Below are 24,092 nucleotides of genomic sequence, written 5' to 3' on the forward strand. Positions count from 1 at the left end.
TATTGTGTGCACAGATCTGGAGAGAGGTCCTTTATGGGTGCATTTATCATTTGAACCCTAGAGAGGGGGTTAATTTTTTTAATATATATTTTTTAATTTTTATTTATTTAGAAAGTGACTTGGAGTTTACACAGAACACTTCTGGCTTTCCAGAGGCTCACAGGTACTGCCAGGGAAGGTTCCCTTGGGTGGATTAGGGCAGTGGGAAATGATGAGAAGACCCCTTTGCCATCTGTAAACCACAGAGGTCAAGGTAGATTTGGCCAAGCTTCCTTGTGCATCGTAGGAAACACGCCTAGACTCGGTGGGAAGTCAGGGAGAAAACCTGGGCTAAGCAATAAAGAAGAGGGCAACTAGAAAGTCCAGGGAGAGTGTGGCTGGGGTTACCCAACAGCCAAACCTCCAGACATGTGAGACACGGTGTACCCATGACTCGAGAGCAAGGTCATGGGCGAGGAATGGGTCTGTACCTGGTGAAGGACCAGCTCTCCAGGTCCACCTCTGCAAAAGGTCCCCTGGGCTCCTTTCACTACATAGCGACCACTTCCCCATGGGTGTAACACTGGCATTTTGCTGGTCAAAACCTCTTCCTACAGAACCATGGACAAACCCTGTTCCTCCTGGCAGTGCTGGAGTGCCTGAAATCCAAGTCGCACCACAGCAAAGCATAACTCTTTTTTATGCTTGTGGTCACTTGCCTTGGTTTTATATGTGGCGAGCCTGGCAGTGTGGGATGTATTGCGGGAGCCCACGGTGGTGTCGGGGAAGGTGTCTGAGTGAAGCGTTTTATGGCTTGGCTGGATTTATTTCCTGGCTGGAACATTTCCACCGGCTTCCTTTGGCCGCGCCCAGGACTCCAGCTTGTGGTTTCCTTGTTTTTCTTTCCCTTAAGGCTACCTCTCCACTTGGGGAAGGGAGGGAGCGCAGGGGAGGAAGCTGCTCCTGTGCTATCTCCACGTTAGAGATGAAAGATCCCGCTGCTCTGCGTGCAGACCTTCTCCCGGAGAGGAAGGGATGGGGCAGATCACCTTTAGCACCCAGCTTGAGTGGATCCTGCAACACTGCTGCCACAAAATTTATTCCCAGGAAAGGAAATGTGGGTCTAATGCACGTGAGCACACCTGAGCTGGCTGAACCTAGCTGGCATGGAGACACTGGCTGCGAAGACGTGGTGGAAGGGCAGGATGAAGGCAGCAGGATGAAGGCAGCAGGATGAAGGCAGCAGGTCGGTATCAGCTCCCAGCCTGTTTTCCCCTCCAGGTGCAGCCTGTGAACACAACTAGGAGTTCAGGTGGAGAATAAACTCACCTGGGGCTCAGCTTCCAGTCTGAAAATGCTGCAACTCAGCTAAGGGGATAAAGTTGCTGGTGGTGGCGTTTTTTGTTTTTGTTTTTTCCATGTGCCAAAAGATGTTTGTGGCTGGTGGCTGAGCTCGGTGCAGATGCCTACGCTGACTTGCTTGGCTCTTCCCTGCACAGCACAGCAGCAGAGGCAAGCATCCGCGGGAAGGACTGATGTCACCTCTCCTGAATTCTGTAAGTGAAATTCTTGGTGTTGTACTCAGAGGTCTGCTCCCACTGTACAAGCTTCTGTTGCACAGCTGATTTTAAGCGCAGTGTTTGCAATGGGTTGCAGGAGCTGGCAGCCTCTGGAGCAGAGATGCTGCTGCGTTGAGGAATGGGTCTCCAACTTTATGGCTGATTGGGAAGTTTGAAAAAAAAAAAAGAAAAAGAAGGGATTATGATACTGTGCATCAAGCCAAAAATGTGAACGATAATTCAGACACGAAGAAAGCTGTCATCACACACGGCAGCGTAAGGAAAGCGGCCAGCAAAAGGCAGTGCTGTGTGCTGAAGGTAACCCAGGAAAGAGCCTTGGAGCGGCTCTCTGGCATCTGCTAGGTCAAGAAAAGCTACCCACTGACTTCCAGAGGCTTTGGATGGGGTCCAGAGTGAAATCAGTGCCTGATCCCTAAGCTGCTGGATAGCTGAGGGGGGCTTTACGATTTGGGACAGCTTTTGCAGTTTAAAGTGTTGGCATTGAGCGGTAAATGTAGTTTAGCCGGATGATGCATTTCCTATTTCAGTTTCTTATTTCAATTACAAATACTGGCTTAATACAACCATTACCAAACAGAAGCCTTTAAAATTCAAGAGGAAAAAGTTTCCAAAATTGTGTGAATTGATCTGTAACTCATACCGACTGACTGCCCAACATATCAGTCCTAAGCCAAAAGGCAGAGAATAACCTGCACCTCCAGGTCTGTGTCTCAAAGTGGAAGATAACAACAACTGCCTAATTCCCTTTAAAGAGCAGCAATAGAAAATCGGGCTTTATTTTTGATGAGAAGTCAACAGGAGCTGCTTGGATTGTACTACAGGAGAAGGGGATTGAGAAGATAGAAACATAAAGTTCGGGAGACTGAGCTGGTAGATAAACTCATATTGGATTTGTGGCTTCCTTCTGTTTAAGAAATGTAGCCCTTATCGTGCCATTGGTTTTTAAGCAAAGCTCTCCATTGATTTCAGAGGGGTGTCCTACCTGAAAATCAATGGCAGGAGATGCCCCTGTGTGTTTACCTACTCTGATTTGGCAATTGATTATTAATAACTTCACAGATACTAACAAGGCAAAAAGCCAGGACAGAGGTTCTGTGAATTTAAGCCAGGAATTCCCTGGGAAAGCTTGCATGGCACTGGCAAAATACCTCTTTTTTTGCAGTGATACCCCAAAATGTGCAGACTGTGGCTGTCCAGGTGAGCAGGTACACGTGTTTTTCTCTGGGCAATCGGCAATCCATCAGGAAATTGGGAGTGGGAGGTGTACAGGCAGGCTGATTCTGCAAAGCTGCCTGCTAAAGCCCTGATTACGGTTATCAAGCGAAGAAGCAGTCAAGTTTAAGCTGCTAAGGTTTCTGACGAGCAACAGGTTATAACGAGGGAAGGCAGAGGGATGCGTGAATGAGCGCCTGCAGACTCTGGTAAAGAGCGGATTACACCGAAGGTACGTTCCAGGGAAGGGACTGCATATTTCAGAGCAAGGCAGCAAATGGGCTTAGAAATAATCTGAATTTTACCCCTGCCCCCTCCCTGTCCAACACAGACAGAGCGTGGGCAGCAGAAATTTACTGGGGGATAAAGCTAATGCAGGGACTTGTAATGTGCATCTGGGCATTATGAGTGCCCAGGGCAGCTCTTTCCCTGGGGTGAATGTGTGGCAGTTTCCCCTGAGGCCGCTGGGTGAGCCACCGCACATCTATAGCAAGGCAAAGCGGGGTGGGTTTGGGGTGGGATCACCATGACTTCAGTCCAAATCCCAAGTAGCTGGAGGTGCCTGTCCCAGCAACTGCAGCCTAGGAATTGATTTGGTTTATGGCACGGTGAAGTCTCCAAATGGGTCAAAATCCAGGAATAAGGCTAATTTTTTGTTGTTGTTCTTACATCATGCAAGTGAGCTTGGCAATGTGAAGATACACCCTTTGCAACCAGAGGTAAGGCAGTGCCCTTTGCTGCCAGAGGTCTGTGTGGGGCTCGTGCCCTCCTGAAGCAGAGGAGGGATGTGGCATCCCTCCCTCTCTGCCAAGCCTTTGAGCAGGCGCTGATACATTTGTAAAGAGCGTGTGATAAGCTCTAGAAATGCCACTTTGAAATCAAACCCAGAGAAGTGTGAACTGCCTCAGCCAAAAGTATTTCACCTTGGTCACTCGATAGGGAAGGAGGAATTTCCAACAACAGGAAGAAAACCAAGGTGACCTGGCCCACCATGAAGCTCCGGTGGGGAAGGAGCCCTTCTGCTCCCTGCAGAGCCTCTGCTGCTGCCTTGGCCAGTGGCACATCTCCCTTTCTGATGGGAAGGGTGGCTCTGAGCAGGTGGCAGAGCTCGGGGTGCATCAGAAGCATCCATGACAAGGCACAGGGTGCTGCAGCTGTGGATAGCTCAGCCTGGTGCTGGTCCCTGCACTGAGCATCGTCGTGCTGCTTGCTTGTGGTTGAGAAGTGGCCCCATACAAACTGTCAGAAGCAACATCCTCCTGAACTGGATGGGAATTTCAGCTCTGATACGACTCCGTCTGTCGCAGGCATTGTGTGCTGACTGTCACAGCCCTGAGAAGCGGGGCTTTAATACACTCCACGCACGGTGTCACCCTACTGGAAGGAGGCTCGTCAGAACACGGCATGTCACTTGTCACGTCACGGGAAGCAGATGAAACCCTATTATCAGTACACCGTCTACAGGCTTCCGCTGCATCAGAAAGCAGCTCGTCAGTGCAGTGTGTACAAAGGTGTCACCCGTTTCTGTTGAGCGGCACGTGAGCAGTGGGCGCTATGGGATTAGCATGGCACGTAGGAGCAGAGGGTGAGGGAGCAGCTTGGGGCTTTGCTGGGGGCATCCTACATATAAGGGGGCAGGCAGGGATGGAGGGGTCACCCCAAGACCAGGGTCTGGTTTGATTCTCTTGTGCCAGATTGGAGGGTGCCAAGCCCAGACAAGCTGCTTGGTGGAGGCTGAAGGAGGCCAGGGACATGCCAAGCACCTATGGGCGATACGCTGCTCGATGGGGTTGTGCTGTTGCTCCTGCATATAGGATTTGGCCTGTGTCATGCAGAGCTCATGGTCTGGGGTCCAGTACCTGCTGCTTGGTCCAGTGCTGATACCCAAATCCTCACTCCGAGAGCAGGCACAGCATCACTCTGTGGACCGAGCTCTGCCTGATTCCTGCCGCCCACCCTCCACGGACCTTTCCCTTCCTGGGTCCCCACTGCCCCCAGCGCCACTCGGCTCATTTCTCTCACGGCGTACACTAATCCTCTCTCCCTCTGATAGTTCCTTTCCCCGAAGCAGCCTCGGAAACCCAGGTGCTGGCCCCCCCGCTCCCTCCCCGGCCCACGGAACAGAGATGGCGAACGGCTTTCTCTTGATTGTGTCGATGGGAGATGATTTTCAAGGTGAAATTTCTAGTTCAGTTGAGTCACTTTCATTCAAGGCGATGAGCAAAATGTCACCCCCACACTGAACCACACTCAATGCGCCGCTCTCCTATTGCATTTAAATTTACTCCACTTTTCCTTTCTGACACCTGTTTAAATCAATATCTTCCTCTCCAGGTCGTGGGCAGAATGTGCCTGGTCTCTCCGCACAGCGCTTCTCAAATCCACTAAAATCAACACAATAATTGAAATATTTTCAAGCTGATTACACCGCTGCCTGAGGCTAGGCTGGTTGCTAAGGGTAAGCTCCCTGGTTGCTAGGGGGAGTAAATCATCTTGCATTATTTGATTTTTGTTATAGATATGAAACCGCTACTCCCTCGATTAAATGTCTCTCAGTCTAACACCTATGGGACCTGGGGAAAGAGAAAAGAAAAGCAGCAACCTTGACCCTGTCAAATAAATATCTCTAACTTTTCCTGTCCTCCGGCTTCCAAACCAAACCTGTCTGCTGATTTTTTTTTTTTTTTGATTTTGATTTTTTTTTTTTTTTTAACCTGACTTTAAATAACAAAGCTGTGGGGACAAGCAGATGAAGAGAGGAAGAACTGTCTGTTCCATTAGAGGATCTCTCAGCTTGGCTAAACACTCTCTATTTACTCCAAACACAGCATGATGGGGAGCTACAAGGATCTAATAGCCTTGAAAATGTAGAATTGCACCAATTACAGTTCCCATCCAGCCCACGGCTCACGAGACACCAGCTGAAGTCGTGGGGCCGAATCCTGCTCCTGGATCCGCGAAGCGCAAATCTGGAGGGTTTCCATCCTGGGGAAGAATTTCTCTGAATTTCTCGTGGCCGCACGACAGCAGAGCCCCACTCCCCAGCACGGAGCAGCTCCGGCGTGTGCAGGGCAGGCTGCTGGTGGAGCAGGAGCGCCTGATGCGTTATTAATAGGAAAGCAGTATGTGGGGCAAATCCGTGCGCCGCGGATGTTTTCAGGAGCCTCAGCTCCTCCCGGGGTGCCATTATTCTCTTGCCCTCACCCAGGAGCTGGTTGTGCAGTTATCGCCGTGGGTCCTCCTTCCAAAAAAAACTTAGAAATTACCGTAACCGGGAAATCTGTCGCAACCGCACAGTCAGGGCCAGAGGTGCAAGCAGCTTTTCGGCTGCTTGGGCTGGAAAACAACCAGCAGCCCGCGATGTTCCTGAAGCGTGCGGGGAGGAGATGTGGCACGAAGCCTTTCTGCACCCCAAAACCTCCCGCTGGTCCTTCCGACTGCTCTCGGCTTCCCCTGCGCTGCCCAGCATCCTGTTTTTTGGGGAATCTGAGGCACAAAAAGTTAGTCCAGCTGGATGCCTGAGATCGTGCAGCGTCCCATCCAGACACCTTTATCCCCTTGCTGGATGTAGCATTACCTGGGGGAGACACATGCAGCAGAGCCCTGGCTCCTAATCCACTGCAACAAGCCCGTCTTCCTTTCTCACTGAACCAATTTCAGGTGTGATCCATAAGGGACAGGCAAAATCCCTATGTAAGTGTTGTAAACCCTGCAGTCGCAGCTCATGCATCGGCAGCATCTCCTCTGCCACATTGCTTTGTCCCTGGGCTGGAAATAGGGACCGAAGCACTGCAAAGTGAGGGGTGTCAAGAGCTTGAGAGAAGTCGATGAGAGAGGAGCATCAAAATCCTCGTTTCGAACGAGGAGCTGGTGACGCACGTCTTCATTAGCGCAAACGAGCCAGTCCAGGCTGGGCCCTGCATGGCCTGTGGAGAGCATCCCTGCCTTAAACACGCTCAGCTCAGCACTTCCCTCTGAGCTGTGCCAGTCACAGTGGGGCTTTGTAGGGTTTTTGGTCAATGTACAGAATCACACAGAGCACAGAGGTGTGGGATGAGCAGGAAACCCTTGTAAACCTGGAGGGCACGCTTCTTCCAGCCTGGCTTTCTGCTCGTGTCCTTGTTCCCCAAAGTTTGCAGGCAGGATTCCCCTGCAGGACACCCACACCCGTGCTGCGCGTTTAGTGGGGAACGCCTGCAGCATTAAGAGCGCTGCGACTGAAATGATTAATTGTTTAATATATTGCAAGCTGGTTACCCCTCCTGGATCTGCCAGGTAACAAATGGAGTCGACGGAGATCTCACAGTGGCAAGCTCCTTGTTTGAGGTTTAGCCAGCAAGCAGCGTCGCTTTGAGGTTAGAAATAGGGCCGGGGCAGGATGCAGGGCTTCGCTGTGCTGCTGTGGCTGGGAGCAGAGCCCAGAGGGCACATGAGGGCAGATGCTTCCTCAGAGCTTTTACGTGTTCTTATAGCATTTTCGAGGACCTGAAACCAAGCCAGAAGTGTGTGCGTCGACCAACACATTCTGTAGCTGAAACACCACGACCACGCTCAGGGGATACGATGTGGTGTTTCATTTGCACGCGGAACTTACTTAAAAATCCATATTAAGTATAATTTCTATTTCAATACTGTACAGGTCACACTTTATGCTAAGGTTTCATTTATAAATAGTTTATAAAGATTAATAGATGCTTTAATCAATTCCCAATCAATAGTTTAGTGACAGGAAAGCCCAGCAGAGGGAATTGCCCCAAGGGCTGCAGGCATTTTGCTCCGGTTTGGTGACGTCTGCCCCTTGTTCTGGGTGGGGATGGAGGAACAGGGCATTTTTTATTTTATTTTTTTTAGGTACAAAGTGGAAATATGAAGTAGATTTCAGCAGTGGGAGGGGACCCGCTCTGCTGTGATGGGGAGGCTGGTGGAGGTCACAGCCAGCAAAGGAGACTGCAGTGGCAGCCCCCAAGGCCAGTGGGGACACAAAGCTCAGCCCCATGGGGTTTTGCTGAGCCCTCGTGTAGGCTTGGGCTACCAGGCAGGGCCCAGTGGCCTGTGGTTCAAAGTGGCCCTTTCTGAGCATCGTGTCACCCACTGGAGTGGAGTGTGTGGGAGGACTCTGTACTCTGAGTACCTTTTGACAAAACCTACTCACGGCTTTTTAAAAGATTCTTCTGAGAAGTAATTCTGCTTTTTTTTTTTTTCTTTTTTTTTTTTCTTTTTTTAATACTCTCTAGATGTCTCTTTGTCATACACTTTAAAGGCCCATCCCCACATGGGTACTAGAAGGAAAATCTAATGGTATTTTAAGAGAACAAGAGTAATTTAAAAGAAGACAAATGTTAATGTTATATAAATTGATAAGCCAGAGTTTTCCAAAGCAGGGAGGTACGTGTCCATTCCAACCGAGTTTCAGGAGGAGTTGGGTGTCTAATTGCCTTACAATTCAAACTCCTGTGAAACGTCTCCAGAACAGACCCTGTAATTGAATATTAAGTGATTTCATCATGAATTCTTCCTTATGTACCTTCATCCTGGTAATTCAACCGGCAATGCTCAAGTGACAAAACAAACCCTCAGCTCCTTGGTGACCCTGGAAACCGAACTGAAGCCATTTAGCAGAGCCCAGAGCCAATGCCTCTGCTTCCAAAACCTTCTCTGCACGTGAATCTTTGAAGAAGTTTTCCATTTTTAATGGCCAGAAATATCTGCCTGCTAAACTTTAACTACAACTGTACCCAAAGCCCGTCTGTCTAGCAGCAGGTGGGCTAGTGAGAGTCACAGTCCTGCTGGGATACAGCCAGCTGTTCCCAGGAATGAATCTCAAGTAAATTAACAAACACCACACAAACCTGTCAATTGAATCATTCTTGATTACTGTAAATGCTGGGCTACCCGTTAAGGAGCTTCTCCCTCCGTGCAGAGGGAGTTTCTGTATGTACTGTGTGTGTAACTGGGGCAGCCGTGCCCTGGCCTCCAGGTTGAGGGTCCTTTGGTACCCATAGGTGCACCCGCCTTCAGCCTATGGGTTTGGGGTGCTGGAGAGCTCCAGGGTGGTTTCGTTATACCTCTGAAGGTCCCATGGGCTTTCAAAGGGTGCACAACACATTTGGGGATAGGTCGGCATATACAGCATCCCGTGCCAAGCTAGGAATGGCACAGATTGTATCATTTTCCCTTGGAGGCTTCTCCTTGGCACCAGTGTGGCCACAGAATGAATCAAAATCCCACAGACCCTCCAGGACACCCCCACCTGCCCCAGTCACTTCCCACTTGGTGGGAGGACACGGAGGATGAGAAAACTGGAAACACATCGCATTGAAGACAGGAGAGCTGCTGATACCAGAGAGCAGCAGGTTACGGAGGCTTGTAGGTGCTGTATGACAATCAGGGTGCTGGATGAGAAGCAGGAGGTCCTGGCTCAACATCTGTCTGCCCAGTGTCTGCTTGGTTCTTGAGCTTTGATGGCGTGCCCAAGCCTCCTGTGCAAAATTAGAGACCTCCTCGCACGGGAGAATGGCAGCCAGATCCCAGACTGCCTGCAAAGCCACAGTAAAACTCCGCCGGGGTTGTCTGCTGGTGCTGCCTGGGGCTGGCGGTGTCCTGGAGTTGGGGTGTGGAGAGCCGGAGCCATCCAAGCGAAGGGCAAAGGAGCAGGGGTCGAGGGGGTAATTGAGTGAGAGCAGGCGGTGGAGAAACACGGGGAGCAGAGGAGAGACACGAGAGGGCTGGAGGCTGCCGACTGCTGTCAATAACAGCAACTCGGAAACAACAGAAGTGAAGGCAGAAACACATTAAAGAAGAGAGAAAATGGACTGTCAAGAGATAGCAGGCTGAGCAAAGCAAAGACGTGATCTGGGAAAAGCTGGAGGGGGAACCAGCTGGGGAAGGGCTGTGGGGGGCTGTCTTCAGACTAAAGCTGTCCTTAAATCTGGTTACCTGCATAGCTCAGGGTGGCTTTTTTTGGGGATTCCTGCTTGTGCTTGTGGTTGGTGAGGGGAAAGAGGCAGGAGGAGCAGCACAGTATCGTCTTGACCCCATGTAACATGGCCTTGATCCCATGCAACATTGCCTTGATCCCATGCAGCATTGCCTTGATCCCATGCAGCATAACCCATTGGCATAAATCACGCTCCTTCCCATGGAGGAAAAACCCAAAACCCAGAAATCTTTGCCCAAGTCACACTGCTAGGGTCGCAGGAGGGTTGTCACATTGTTCACAGCAGCAGGGGGGACCGATGGCGGAGGCTGGGTGCTTTGGGGCACGTCTGCGACATGTGCAGAGCTCTCAGTGCCCGTCCCCAGCCGGTCCCAGGCCTGATCCTTTGCCAGGTCTCTGCAGGGAGCTTCGGCACTGGCACCGGTTCGTTCGGCTTTGGGCAGCCTGGGAATATGAGCTCGACACATCCCTAATTGACAATTGAACCTCAATTTAATTCCGTGCAAGTCAGCAGCCTGAGCACCTGGTTTCTGCTTGCGTGAGATCGCAGCCTGAACCGCACCGACTGCGGGGACTCACAGCCAGAGCAGCGGGATCAGTCCCGGGATGGGGGGTTTGGCCCGGGAGGGTGCGTGGGAGAGGGAGCAGGGCCGCAACCTTATCAGCGTAAATCTCTGTCTGTCTGGATATTAGCAGTGTGTTTCCCCAGCTGCGTCAGTGTATGTGTTTGTGTATACAGACTCAATTTATGTCATTTTGTAAGCAGATAAGTGTTTGTGCCAGACTCCATGCGATTTTGTGAAAGGCATGCTTACATGTTTGGATAGATTTAATAACAGCATGTGTGTGCCTGGGTTTATATTTAGCCGGGATCACGGGGAAGGCGGTGGCAGTGGGGTGGCCGGGCTGGGCAGGATGGCAGGAGGTGCTCAAGCTCGGTGGGCAGCGAGGGGCTGGCTCTGCCCTGCCTGGGCTGCTCCTCGCCCCACGGCCGTGGTGCTCCCATGCACAGGGGGAGAGGATTGATGTCAGGCTGGATGTCAGGCAAGCGCGTGTGCTGTTTAATTTTGGTGGATGCCTTGGGAGGACGCGTTTGCAAGATTTCCTGTGGGTAGACACAAAAGAATGATGTTTATGGACCTGTAATAGTACCCCTCTCTACCCTGTGAAATTCTGTATAGTGCGGGTGATGTGGGCATACATGCACAGATGAGTGTGTATTACGGATCTCTGTAACCCCACCATGTACGTGGGTTTTGTGCTGCCCTGACCCATTCCTGCAGCATGTGGCACGTCCCAGGCAGCATCCCAGCATGTCCCAATACGGCTGAGGCACCACTTCAATGAGTCCAGCAAACTCCATCTCACCCAGAGCTCATCCAGCTCGAGGCTCTCCTTGCAGCAAACACTCTGTGTGTGTGTGCAAGAGATACGGAGCCTCTTCCACGCACGGATTCACATTCTGCACCTTGCAGCGGGCACATCACGCGCAGACACATTCCCAAGAAATATCTGCCTTCGACATACCTGGCCTCATCTCCCTGTGCTTCGGCATCACATCCTCAGGACATTTTTGCTCGTGGGGTGCCGGGGGTGCAGGGCCACCTGTGCCCCTTTGTCCCGCTTTGGCGCCCGAGCCCTGCCGAGCGCTGGCTTGGACCCAGCCTCGACTTTTGTCCTGCCGTTTGACATCTGTGACTTTTAAGGCGACGCATCCCCAGCGCCCAGCCCGGCCCCGCCACCCCGGGCTGCCATCCAGCAGCATCTGCCGGCCCCGTCCCCGTCCCCATCCCGCCGGCACCCCCATCCCGCTGCCCCGGCTCCCCGCCGCCCGCTGCGCTGGCGGGCAGCGCGCGGGATCAATAAGACACCTCCGACTCCTCTATTTACAAACTAGCTGCCTTCAGCAGCCAGGCTGTTTAAGCACTTCATTCCCATTCAGGAGGGCCATCTGCTGCCTTTTGCTGTAAGTCTCTCTGAAAACCTCAGCCTTGACAAGCTCGAGATATGTCAGCGCAGTTATCAGCGGAAAGCAACATCTGCCGTGCCTGACACCCACTATTGTAGGCCATTTAATCTGTCCCCCTCCTCCCTTTAACTGCAGACAACAGCTCCCTATATTATATTTTCCCACTCAATTAGCACTATCATCCTGCTGAAATAGAGGCCAATTTACCTTTAATGACATCATTGTTAGGAGAGTGGCAGCCCTGGCCGGTGGCTGGCGGGAGGCAGCGGGGCTCGGCGGCTCGGCGGGCGCACGGGCAGCCTATCCGCGCTGCCTTCACCCCGACCGCAGACATTGTTTCCGACAGTTCGCAGAGGCAGTGTGGCGGAAAATTGAGTCCAGATTCATTAGTTTTTTTTTTTTTTACCCTTTTTTTTTTTTTTTTTTTTTTGCCCGCGCGCTGCTCAAGTCGGTTAAATTGATACATTTCCTAACAAAATTGAAGTGCTTTGTGCTGCCAGCGGAAAGCCTGGTGACCCTGCGCGGCCCACCGAGCAGCCAAAACGAGTTGATGGATCCATTAGGCCGCGCAGAATGCCTTCCCCCTCTGCCTCCGCTCCTGAGTGACACTGTAAATCTGAACCAATTTCAGTCCCTAATCATCATTACAAACCCCTCCACTGTTCATTTATTACTCTACAATTCTAATACAGCACACGACTGGGTCAGCGCACGGGGAGCCGGTGCGGCTGTGGAGGCAGGCTTAAAGAGACCATAATCCGTGCTGGGCTTTATCGGGGAAGCAAACCTGATTTGGCCCCCGCTTCCCGTGAGCTGCCCCCCGCCTCCGTGCCAGCTCTGGCCCTGGGATGGGGAGCGGAGTGGAGTGAACATCTGTGGCATGTGCAAACCGAGGAAGGATTGTGGTGAGCCCACCAGGGGCTGGGTTGCAGCAGGGGATGCACAAGAGTCTGATGGGTGCTGCGACCCCGTGGGTGTGCAAAAGGGCTGTGCAAATTGGGTGTTTGGTGAGGCAAAGACTTGACGTGTCTTTGGGAAGGGACATCAGGCTGGGAGATGATGCTAACTGGGGTTTATCGATGCTCTCCATCAATTCGGTTAAAAAAAGAAAAACAGACATCTTGTTGGAGCTGGAAACACGGACACCCCTGCAGGGGTGGTTCCTCCAGCTCTGCAGAGAGGCTCAGCCCGGGCTGGTGGGACCCTGCCTGCTCCCAGCACAAGAGCCCTGAGCTGCCGCCCGCTGCAGCTGGCTTGGTGAGACCGAAGCCCTGCTCACCCCGGCCGCTGGCTTCCAGCATGGAGAGAGGATGCTGATTGAGTGCTTGACCTGCTAAGTGTGTTTGCGTGCCTGGATCGAACACCCTTACAACAGGCTGCCGAAGAATTTATTTATTTGATTTGATGTGGCTGATTTTTTTTTCCCCTCCCTTTTTAACAATGTGCCTATCAACATCTCTGTAGGTGTGGAAGCAATCAAAGAATTTAAAAACACACAGGGTAAATAATCAGATTAATGGCATGATGGGACATGACTTGCTGGCGCCTGGGATTGCTTCTGGTGAAATCAGCATCACTGTTGCAGGATAGGGCTCATGCAGCCGGATCACATGCAGGGACAGGCTGCTGCAGGGCTGGAGGACCATGATCCAAGGGAAGGGTGCAGGCACCCAGGGTCCTGAGTCTAGTCAGAGACTAAGCAGGTGGGTACATATGAAGAAATGTCTTGTTGGGATGTCCCCGTCCCCTCTCTTCTAGGTAGGTTTTACCCATGAGGGATCTTCTATGGAGTGCTATGTCCTTGCTTGATGGGGCAAGGAGGGAAGAACAGTAGACTTGTGAAGGACTGTGAAGGTCAAACCCCTTTTTGCAGCTTGCTCCTTCCATAAAAGTTGGTGTAGCAAGGCTGGACCTCAAGGGAAAGAGCAGTGCCTTGGTTGGGACACCAAAACCTGAGCTGCCTCCTTCAAATCTGCCTCCGCAATTAGGTGACGGGAGGATGCTGGAGGCAGCCCTCATTGAGAGCAGCAGCAGAATTCATCACAAAAATGAAACAACATTAAAACATATATATACACTAGAAAGCAGGCCTGAAGGCAGAGGAGGTTGGTTGTAGGATTTTCTGCCACTGGGGATTCAGCCAGGGTGAACAACTTGCTTGCACAAGCGGTCCCCGTGTCCTCCATCTCCTGTCTTTGCCCCAAAGCAGCACCAGGGCAGGATCAGCTCATTTCCAACCAGGGAGGAAAGCGGCACCTCGGCAACGATGGCACTGCTTCCCGCGGGCAGTGGACACCTCTTTCAGGAGGGTCTCCATTCAAGTTCTTTCGGGGTCAACCTGTGGTTGAGTGTCCCCATCCCCAGCACCCCCGTGTTCCTACAGATGTCTCTGTGGACCCGAGCCAAGCACAGCCCCGTGACACAGCTCCCGTGCGTCAAAGCGCTGCCCCTCAGCGTTTGCTCTCTGTTTACAGCCCGTCGGATGCCTCTCGATCCGCACTGTTGTTAATGCTCATATCTAAGGCAGTCTGGATTAGTTTCTCAAGTAGCGTTTTGCGAGGATCAATATCAAATGCTCTGCCGAAGTCTAGATGCATTACATCTTCTGTACAGCCTTTCATCCACTAATTTTGTAATTTGATCCCCCAAAAAAGAAAGAAAAAAGCTATTGGGTTGGTCTGGCATGACTCGTTCCTTACAAACCAGCGCTGTTTATTGCTCGCGGTTCAGTTATCCTCTAGGTGCTTCCAAACACGCACCGAACAACCTATTAACGCCTTCTGTGACATTCCGGGTTTGAGGAAACCCAGCCGAACCTGCTGCTCGTGCAACTGGGCTCGAGCACGGCTCTCCGGCAGCTGCTGGGACATATGTTCGTGGTGCACACCGAGGGCCCGGTCCATCTCTCGCACTGACGTAAGGCAGGAGTGCGCGAGCTCAGCGGTGGGCTCGGGCATCCAGAGGCAGGTTTGCTGCAGCAGATGTTGTGTTGCTGGTGCAAGCAGTTTTCCTGAGCTTGCTTTTAGCTGCTGTTTCCCACCGCCACCCTCAGGATCAGACATAGGGACACTTCCTGGGGCAGTGGGGTGGGAATTGCTGGCTGCGGGATGGGTGTTTCATGCAGCCCAGCTGGACGGTTCAGCCCCTTGGTGACTGATGTAAATGTCGGGGTAAAGGCTTTGGGCTGCATCCACATCAGTTCTGGTAAAGTCTCTGCTGTGGAGAACATGTGAGGAAAAGTTCTCAGCAGCATGCAGTGTTTCAGCATGTGTACCCGCTCTGGTCACCAAAGCACAGCCCCAGTACTTCTTATAGCAGAGCCTGGTGCCTGGTCCAGGTCCCCTCCTCGTCCTTGGGGGGGTCTCATTCAGCTGTCCTGCTGCTGATACACAGCACCATGCCGTGGTGTTGCCAGGATGCAGGGCAGCCCTCCCCTCCCCGACTCCAGCAGAGCAAAGATCACAGCCAAGATGCCGAGAGAGCCCAAGAGGTATGGCAGCCTCCGCGTTGTGTTAGCTGTGCTTCCATTGCCGACGGAGATCTGCCGCTGCATAAATAATGGAGCTGACACAGCACCTTCTGGGATGTGTTTTCTACAGTTTCATAAGACCTTCAGTAACTGCCTGATGGTGCCTCGGCACAGCCAGCCTCCTTGTGATCTATAACGCTGACAGCTCAGGAGGCTTTTGAGGGATACAGCAAACGAGCAAATTTCCAAAGTATTGCGTGGGCTTGGGGTTGTATTGCTCCCTGCTGACTCCACAGACTCGTGCCACGATACTCGGAAAGTTAACTGCTTTATGGCATGATGCTCAAATCACGCTGCCCAGGGAAAAGGGGGACGGATCCTGCCCTGTGGGGCTGGGGGCTAGGACAACCTGCTGGCCAAGCAGCCTTGTCCCAGCTCGGAGTTGGGCTCTGGCACAGCCCTCCAAAGCCCGCTATGGCTCACACTTAAGGCAAGGAAAAGATTAATGGGACTTGTTGTAATCTCTGCTGACATCCCCAGAGATTAAAACAGTTAGTTTCACTGCTGGAGCATAATCTTGAGAAGGGGAGAATTAGCCTGAGGAGAATCGTGGTGAAGGGTCTTTGGCAGTGGGATTTAGAAAGTCCATCAGACCCAGGGTGCTGATGACCCTCCTCTGGCAGTTGCAAATCCACTGCCAACCAAACCACCTCTTCCTTTTTCCCCTCTATGGCTGGGACTTGGGATGGATTTCAAGGAAACAAAATGCAAACAAACCCCATCCGTGGGCATGAGGAGGCTGTAAAATGGAGACCCCTCTGCAAAGCTCAGAAACAGCTGATTTTTCCATGCATTTTCCCTTAGATTTGCATTTTCTCCTTGTGAGGAAGGGTGCACTGAATTCAAGCCTAGCTCATCCAGAAAGTCTGTGAGCCTTTCAGAGATGGTGAATTTCTGGAAGGGAAAATCTCTTGCATGTATGGACACCAGCACATCCAAGTGTTGCATGCTAATGGCAGGTAATAACCAGTGTCTCGCCCTATAAAACAGACGTGAGGGAATGATAATATGACCTTCATTCATCGTGAACAGCAATTACTGTGTGTGTTAGCCCCAAACCAGTGTCTTAAGATCATCCTTTCCCAGTGGAAAGTCAGTTGAGGAAGCAATGTTTCGGTGTGGACATGGGTGGCTGTCCAAGGCAGCGGTGTTTGAGCAGGGACCGTGCATGGACGGCTCTGTTCACAAGTGTCTCAACAACCCCCAGAAGTGATACAGGGGGAGATTTTTGCACAGGTGCTGGGAAAGGAAGGCTGATGTAACAAGTGATGAGAGAGAAGAGCTATTGCAACACCCAGGCTGGGATCTGCTTGCACAGGTGGAGCTCTCAGTGGGCGGTGGGAGGAAGGCAGCGGTGGCCGAGGGCACCGCGCGGTGAGCACGGGGCTCTCCCCCGGAGCACGAGTCTGCAGGAGCCGAGCCCAGGAGGGAGCCGCAGGGCGTTAACACAGCCAAATTAACCCCCGTGGACAGGCAACCACTTGTTTACACAGCAGAGACTCGCAGAGATGGAAATTTATGGTGTCACTAAGAGAACTTCTCACCTAGAGCACAGGGAAGAGGGAAGAGAGAGCGATATTCCCCACTGAAAGGAGGAGGAAAAGCTCTTAGCAAATCAATACCCTTATTTAGTCAATAAACCCACAAAACAACCCCTCCAGGGGATAAACATGGAGAAAATTCACAGCTTGCAAACAAGCAGGCTCCAATTTTGGCTTTGATAGTAGCAAATGCACTGTGGCAGGGCTGGTCTTTGTGGAGCACGGGGAGCAGGGGGCACGGGCTGAAGCTGTGCACCTGGGGGCACACACAGAGAGGTGAGGGGTCTGGGGGCTAACAGGGGTTAATGCCTCTTCTCCGTGGGGTGCATGGAGCTGAGGAAAGGAGGAGCAGGGCCCAGGCAGGGCTGCTGCAGGCTGGGAGCATGCCTGGGGCAAAGCTCAAAAGCAGAGGCACCTGAGCTTGCAGAGGAGTTTGCGGTGCTGCGAAACTCTGGCAGCTGACAGCTGGAGACAGAAACTCATGGCACAGACGTGAGATGTACAAGATGTTAAGAAATTAATTTGAAATGCTTTCTTTATTTTTATTTTTTTCCTAAATACATACATTTATTTTTGCTTAGCCTGCAGGCTTTGCATTTTCAAGTTTTTCTCTGTAAGCATGAGCAAGAAATGTGCTTGGAAGCGATCCAGATTGTTCTCCTATTCACAAGAGTTTGGGAGCTGGAGCTTTGGGAAAAGCTGTCTCTGTCCTTGCAGCACTCACAGCAGAGTCCTGGCAGGTGGTGAGGCTGTACAGCGGCTGAGCAGCTCCACGGCGTGGGCTCCCAGCACCTCACAGAGGAACCTACCACTCTTCCACCGTGCAAACACTGGATACCAGTTATCCCCAAACAAGTAAAATGAAGGCTTTTGTAACAGTTCTGTTGCATTACGGATGAACCCTTGGACGTTTTGAAATCTGCTTCTCTGTCTCTTCTCAGCCCGGGTCCCTGCAAAGCCAGATGTCAGCACTAGATCTGGGGAAGATGCTGACCATAGGGGCCAGCTGGGACTTCCTGAATCAGTGGGCAACAACTGTAAGTCCTGTATGTGTTGGCCTGTACAAATTAGCCTGATGTTGTCAGAGATACATTTATAAATGCATTTATAAATTTATTCCCTCATTAGACATAGCAGAAGATCAGCACCAGCCCTGCCTTGGTTGACTCAGCTTTACCTTCCACAAGAGATGTCCCAGCTACAGAAAAGAGGGGGTTGCACACTGCTGAGAAGTGGGGAGCTTTCACATTGCACAGACCCAGCAGCTTAGGGCTGACAAATTCTCTCTCAGCTGAGCTTTTCTTAGCCACGGGGCAGCCAAAGGCTCTGCCCCAGGGCTGCTGAGCCATGCTTGGCCATGCTGACACCCCGGAGAGATGCCTCCATCCTGCACCCCTGGCCGGATCGGAGCATGGGAGTGCAGCCTGGCTCTGCTGGCCATGCAGTATCTGTCCCTTCTACTGAGGACCCAAATCTGAAATAGAAACTTTGGGCCAGGCCTTGCAGGCAGCCTGGGAAATTCCAGCAAAGCCAGTGGTTTTCCACTGTGTCATCTAAGACCTTCGGGACCCGATGGTCTAGAGAATTATTCCTTTCTGGGTCTGTGGTTTTCTCCATGACACCGCTGCAGACTGTAATGCGTGTTAAAAGGTAGACATCCTCAGGCAGGGCTCACCAACACCGCTCCACTGAGCTGTGAGATACTCAGATTTATTCCAGCCAAGTCCTGGCCCAATATATATGTTTCACGTTACACTTCCCTTTTCCTCTTCTCTTTCCTCTGATGCTGTTCGCAACGCAGAGCATCCATCAAGAAATGAAGCCTGTCAAGAAATGAAGTGCTTGTTAGTATGCAATAGCACCTGTCCTCCTGTGCTTCTGAGAAAGCTTGTGCTTGAAGTGCAGCCAGAGGTTGAGTAACAGGCAATACATGAGTGTTTTAGTTCAAATCTGGCTCCTAATTGTGTTCTGGAGCTGGACATTCATAGTTAGGAAAGCTCCTGCCTAATCTTATTTATACTCTAATAAAATGCACGAGTCCCAGTATATATTAGTAGCTTCTTCTGTTAAGGGCCTGGGAAGTTCTCTGGCATACTTGGGTTATATTCAGCAGATCCATGCTGACTTTAGACTTGAGGGACCCAGGTAAGGAAAACTTGCAGGAGGATTTGCACCCAAACCTGTGTGTCTGCTGCAGGTACTTGGGCTTGCAGCACGAAGCTGTGGGAAAAGTCACCGAGAACTGGTGAGGGCTCTGCCTGTTTTGGAGAAGAGTTTCCAAAATTCAGGAAGGGGCGAGCCATTTAGTAAGCAGAAAAAAATGTGGGGAACATCTTTGTATCTGTGCTCTCTCCAGAAACCCATATTTCTCCAAAACGAGCATCTGGCCCCAGTCACCCAGCTCCAAAACCATGTCAGACCTTGGGTGCAGGGGCCAGACCCCTATGTCAGCTCTGCCAGTAAATCCAGAGCATTCCCAGTGAAATGCTGAGCTTTACACCAGCATAGCTGGGGTTGAATTCATGTCCCAGCCAGCTAATGCTCTGGTAATTGGATGCAAACCCACTGGGGTAGGCAAGGTGTGGAGGGGTTTGGGAAGATAAAGACACCTCAAATATGCTATATAGACAATCTGTGTTTCCTGAAAGAGAGACATCTGTATCTCTAAATTTAGAAACGCTACTCTCTTTCCAGCAGGTAATAAACCAGCAAGCGCTGTACATATTTTTTTCTATTTTGAATTCTGTTAACTGACAATTTAACCTAAAATCCCTCGTATTTTCTACTTGTTCAGCTGTAAATAGAGACTGACAGTTTATTTTCTAACATGCTGGTTAAAAAAAAAGAAAGAACCACCAACATTTGAAATAAATACTTATGGGTCCATGACAGACTACAGACGTGCAGTCAATGCTCCGCGGCAATCTCTCGGAGCTGTCACACTCTGTGATCAGTCTTTTACAAACACAAACACTGTTGATTTCTTATCAAATGTAAAACCTCCGCAGCTCTTTCGTAAGTGGTTACGGCGAGCATGAAATCGACATTGTGAATCACATGTGACACTGCCTTGTCTGCTTGTAATTGAGCCGTGCCGCGCCAGCGTCGCGCGCACCCCACGCCCTGCGAGGAGGGAGGATGAGCATGGTCCGGCGGGGCGGTGGGCTTGTTTGCTGCTTTATTTATGGCAATAAATGCCGAATCCTCCCCAAACAGGTGGTGGTTTGGGGTTCTGTGGGTTCATCATTATGCGTGGGGATGTGCTGCCGTTGGCTGTGCGGGTTTGTGGGGGTTGGGTTTTATTTTTTGGAGGGGCTTGGGGTGGGGCATTGGGGAAGGGGGTCTTGGGTGCTGCCAAATTCCTTGGGTGGCACTGCCCGAGTGTCCCTCCAGGACCCAGCGTCAGTCATTACTCTCCCACGTCGGACACATGAGAAGGATCTGTTCTCTGAGCTCTTTGACTTTGGGTCCAACTGGGCAACCCCCAAAATATTCTCCCCTTTGCATTGACCTACCACCTATCTCAGACTGGTACAATTGGGCAACCTGTTAAAATAAAACACAAAGATACGCCAGAGTTATGAAACATTTACGCAGAAACATTTTCTGCATTTCTATCTATAAATAAAACTATGTCCTATTAACCAGGAGGTGGAAGATGAGTAGAAATAGAGTGGTCTATCTATTTATATAATGATATAATCTATCTAAATAAAACTAATCTATTTTTCATGCCATCTATTTCTCTAATCTAAAATATACTCGTTACCATGGAGCAATGATGTCACTAAAATGAATGACACCCATAAATGCAGACGAGCTGTAGTTATTCTGATGATCCAGGACTTCTCTCTTTGCTCATTTGCTTAATTTTACACATGTGAGGAGTAGCTTGGAGCTAAATAGGATAGCACCAGCAGCCAGCCGAGCAACATTCCCGCTGCCTGCAGACGCAGGGCCCCGCACTGTGCTGTATCTATCGCAGCTGATGCGATTCTGCCTTCACGGGTGTGCTGTGGCAATGCATGCGCACATCCACCAAGAGAAGTGCAAAGTGACTGCCTTCCACAATTCATTGCCAGCACCTCCTCTGTTCTGGAGAATTGCTGTTTTATTTACTAGTGTATTGGAGTAGCATAGGATCGGGTGTTGTGTGTGCTATCCATTGCGAGAAGTTTAACTTAATGCAATGTTGCACTGATTTGTGGAATGCAGCCTGTTGATACGGCATTGAGCACATAAAAAACAAACGAACAAAAACAATCAATAAATAAGTGAAATTGGTGTCAATAAGAATTTTGCACAAAGATGAGCACTATAGTATGACTCTACACTTAGAAAGGTGAAGATACAATTTTTTCACCCTTTCTGGATGTGGGTTAACCCCGTCTTCTTTGGAGAGGTTATTTTCTGACCAAGACTTATGTCTTAGTGATTTCGGTTAAGAATAATAAAAAATGTTTTCCTTTTGCTGCATTTATTGAGACCTTTGGCATTCCAGGATAGAATTTTCATATTCAAGACTAGAACTTATAGTCTAGAGCATCCAAAGGAAATGAAGTTGTGTATCATATGATATACGCATTTGTGGGCAAGTCCTTTGAAATGCAAATAGTGATTACTAGGTGAGCCAGAGAAGAAGACTCCAGTATACAGGATCCACATACATCTGGCCCCAAATGCCAGGGTTCTGTGGCCTGTTTATGTGGCCTATTTGCCTACAAGGTCACTTCTCCCCAAGATGTTCTTAAAACTCTCTGTTCTTAACTCAACAAAGTTGCATTGAGTTCTCTCGGTGCAAAAAATCCAAGGAAAATTTTGTGCATTGAAAGGAAATCTCCAAAACACCTCCTATTTTTTTTTTCCAAGATCATCAGTCAAACAATTTAAACATAAGCTCAAGAAGAAGCTAGAATTCCATAAATTACATTGGGAAGTGAATATACAGCCACGGCAATATTAGCTACCAAAATGTTGTTGCCTTTTGGATCTGGAGGGAGAAAATCCTACAGGAAGAGTGGGTAAATGGAGAAGCAAGGCCTTACATGCAGAACTTTTAGATAAAAGAAGAAGTGCAGAAATCCCCATAATCATCCAAGATCACTATTTCTTGCCTTCTGGGCAACAGCATCACCGGCTTTTAACGAATTACCCAAGCAGGACAAACATTTGTGATTCTCTTCCCTTTGCTGTAGAGCTGCAGAGCCCACTGGTGCCAGAACCTGGCTTGGGTGCTGACCCCAGGACAGCCCCCATCATCCCCAACCCTCTGTATTTCCCATCTCAGAAAGCCCCGAGAGCTCCTCATTTTGTCTTATTTTGGAGGACTGGCTTCTCATGAGCTGCTGAGGAGAGCAGAAGGCTCGTATGGAGTTTTCCCAGCCTCTGGGGGTCTCCTGCTGCCCCCCACACCCTGGAGCATCTCATGGGGTGGGGCTGGGAGGAGGCAGCCCCACATCATGCGTCCTGTGGGAGAGCAGAGTGCCTGAGAGCAGCCAGCCCCTGGCCAGCCCCTGAACGAGAGGGGAGGGGGGAAAAAAAATCAAAACTTTAAGGTATATGAACTGTGAAATTAAATCGAAATACTCAAATAAGGAATCACATAACAACATAAGCAAAGATGTTTACCAGGGCTTGAAGTTAAATACAGATTTTTTCATAAACCCTAACACCAAATGCAATAAAGTTCTCTGGAATGTTAAATATAATTTACAAGGGAAAAAATGTGCCCTGCTGCCATAAAGCGTCTTGCGCGGTGTCCCTTTCCAGGGACCAGTCCAGGAGCAGAAGGGAATGCGCGCTGCGACACCGCACTCAGGATTTCCCTGTCCAAATTCATCGCCACCACACTGGGTGAGCGAGCAGCCCTTCCTAAAGCCACATCCAACGAACAGGAGCTAATTAATCCGCAATGCTGCTCCAGCAAAGGGCCTGCCCGGAGCGGGAACGTGGGTCGGGCTCCACGCCGGTGCATCCCACAGCCTTTCATTGCCCATCTGGACCTCGCGGTGCCTGCGCCGAGCTCGGTCCGGGGAAAATCACGGTCTCGCAGGATGCTTATTCCTTGCTTATTGCCCTTCTCTCTCCCCCGGCGGATCTGACATTAACACCCCGAACTGACAGCACAAAGGCGGCATCTGGATAGCATAGCCTGTGGCTCTGGAGTCACGGCTGGTGGACTTGTGGTGTATCCAGATATATTCATTAAAACACTAATCAAGCAGAAGCTCATTTGTGGAATTGTCTTTGAATTTAAAGGGGAAAAGGATGGTCAAACTGCAAAGCCTCTGCAGTCCAGAAGTGCTCTTCCCATAAAAGATGCTCGACAGCCCTGGCCAGCTAACGCCAGCCCAGCTCCTGGATGCCTGTACGGGTTTGCCAGGTCCTGTCGAAATGCCAGGGAGTGACAACCCCGGCACGGTGGTGGCAACCTGGGAACAAAGTGCTCCTGTGACACTGTGAGCTGCTCCTGCATGTCTACGTGCAGAGGATGGGCTCTGTGTGCCTCCACATGGGTGATTCCTCTGCTGGGGTCATAGTGGCACGTGGCAATTATTAGAGGAGAGAACAGAAATATTTTCATGTGTTTGGGTTTCTGAAGGTGATGAGCTGTGATACAAAGCTGAGTCTGGGCTCAGGCTTGGACCTGGGCATAGGACAGACCCTGCTCCGAGGGACGGGAATTGAGTTGCTGGAGATGAACGTTCATGCTCAGGGGAGTTTTCCCTTTTAAAGACAGGGCACTGGGGCTTATTCCTACTGAAAGTGGGGAAAAAACCCCACCTGGACCTCAGGAGGGTCTGTGGGCTGTCTGGGACACTGGCAGCTGGAGGGGACATTCAGCATTGGGTTCAGGGCTTGGGGCAACAACAACAACAACAAAAAACCCCAAAGCCAAAACCCTAATCCCCAAAACCTTACAGGAGAGAAAGAACCCTCAAGACTAGCTCCCCACTAGCAACTTGGTTGGACAAGGAGATATATATGTGCTAAAACTAAACTAATTTTCAGGCTCTTGGAGGAAACAAAATGACTGTTGCTATCATGGTGTAGCGTGAAAGCCTGGGTCACGGGGGGACGGGAGACAATCCTTTGTTCCAGCAGTCCCAGGTGCATCATGTACTGGGCAGAACTTTAGCTTACAATTTGGGATTAAAGTAAATCCTAGTATTTTTCTGCATGCCTGCCCGCTCCCTGGCTCCCAGAGACTGCTGGGTAACTGCCTATTATCCCGTGGTTCCACTTCAGTGCCCTCCCCAATAAAACTTTTCATATCCTTATAAACGAACTAGATTGCCGTGTTATAAACATTTACACTGTGCTAACAGATCATCTCCGCACATCA

The 24,092-nt window shown here is 50.5% G+C and overlaps 2 long non-coding RNA genes across 8 annotated transcripts; both read left to right on the top strand.

Annotated features, from left to right (window-relative positions):
- The first annotated feature begins 737 nt into the window (after positions 1–737).
- Positions 738–7,677, top strand: LOC308178108. Of its 7 annotated transcripts, none has more exons than XR_013939579.1 (5): positions 738–1,535; positions 1,636–4,282; positions 4,825–4,946; positions 5,106–5,229; positions 5,505–7,677. It is a non-coding gene; the product is annotated as an uncharacterized lncRNA (long non-coding RNA). The 7 variants fall into 7 exon arrangements; XR_013939581.1 differs by having other exon boundaries at positions 1,636–3,003; positions 3,711–4,946; XR_013939576.1 differs by having other exon boundaries at positions 1,617–4,946.
- A 9,640-nt stretch (positions 7,678–17,317) lies between these two features.
- On the top strand, positions 17,318–19,122 carry LOC308178027. The gene is made up of 3 exons (XR_013939534.1): positions 17,318–17,602; positions 17,689–17,784; positions 17,876–19,122. It is a non-coding gene; the product is annotated as an uncharacterized lncRNA (long non-coding RNA).
- Positions 19,123–24,092: the final 4,970 nt, after the last annotated feature.

This window comes from Anser brachyrhynchus, assembly GCF_964034855.1.
Source record: "Anser brachyrhynchus genome assembly, chromosome: 15".
Lineage (NCBI taxonomy): Eukaryota > Metazoa > Chordata > Aves > Anseriformes > Anatidae > Anser > Anser brachyrhynchus.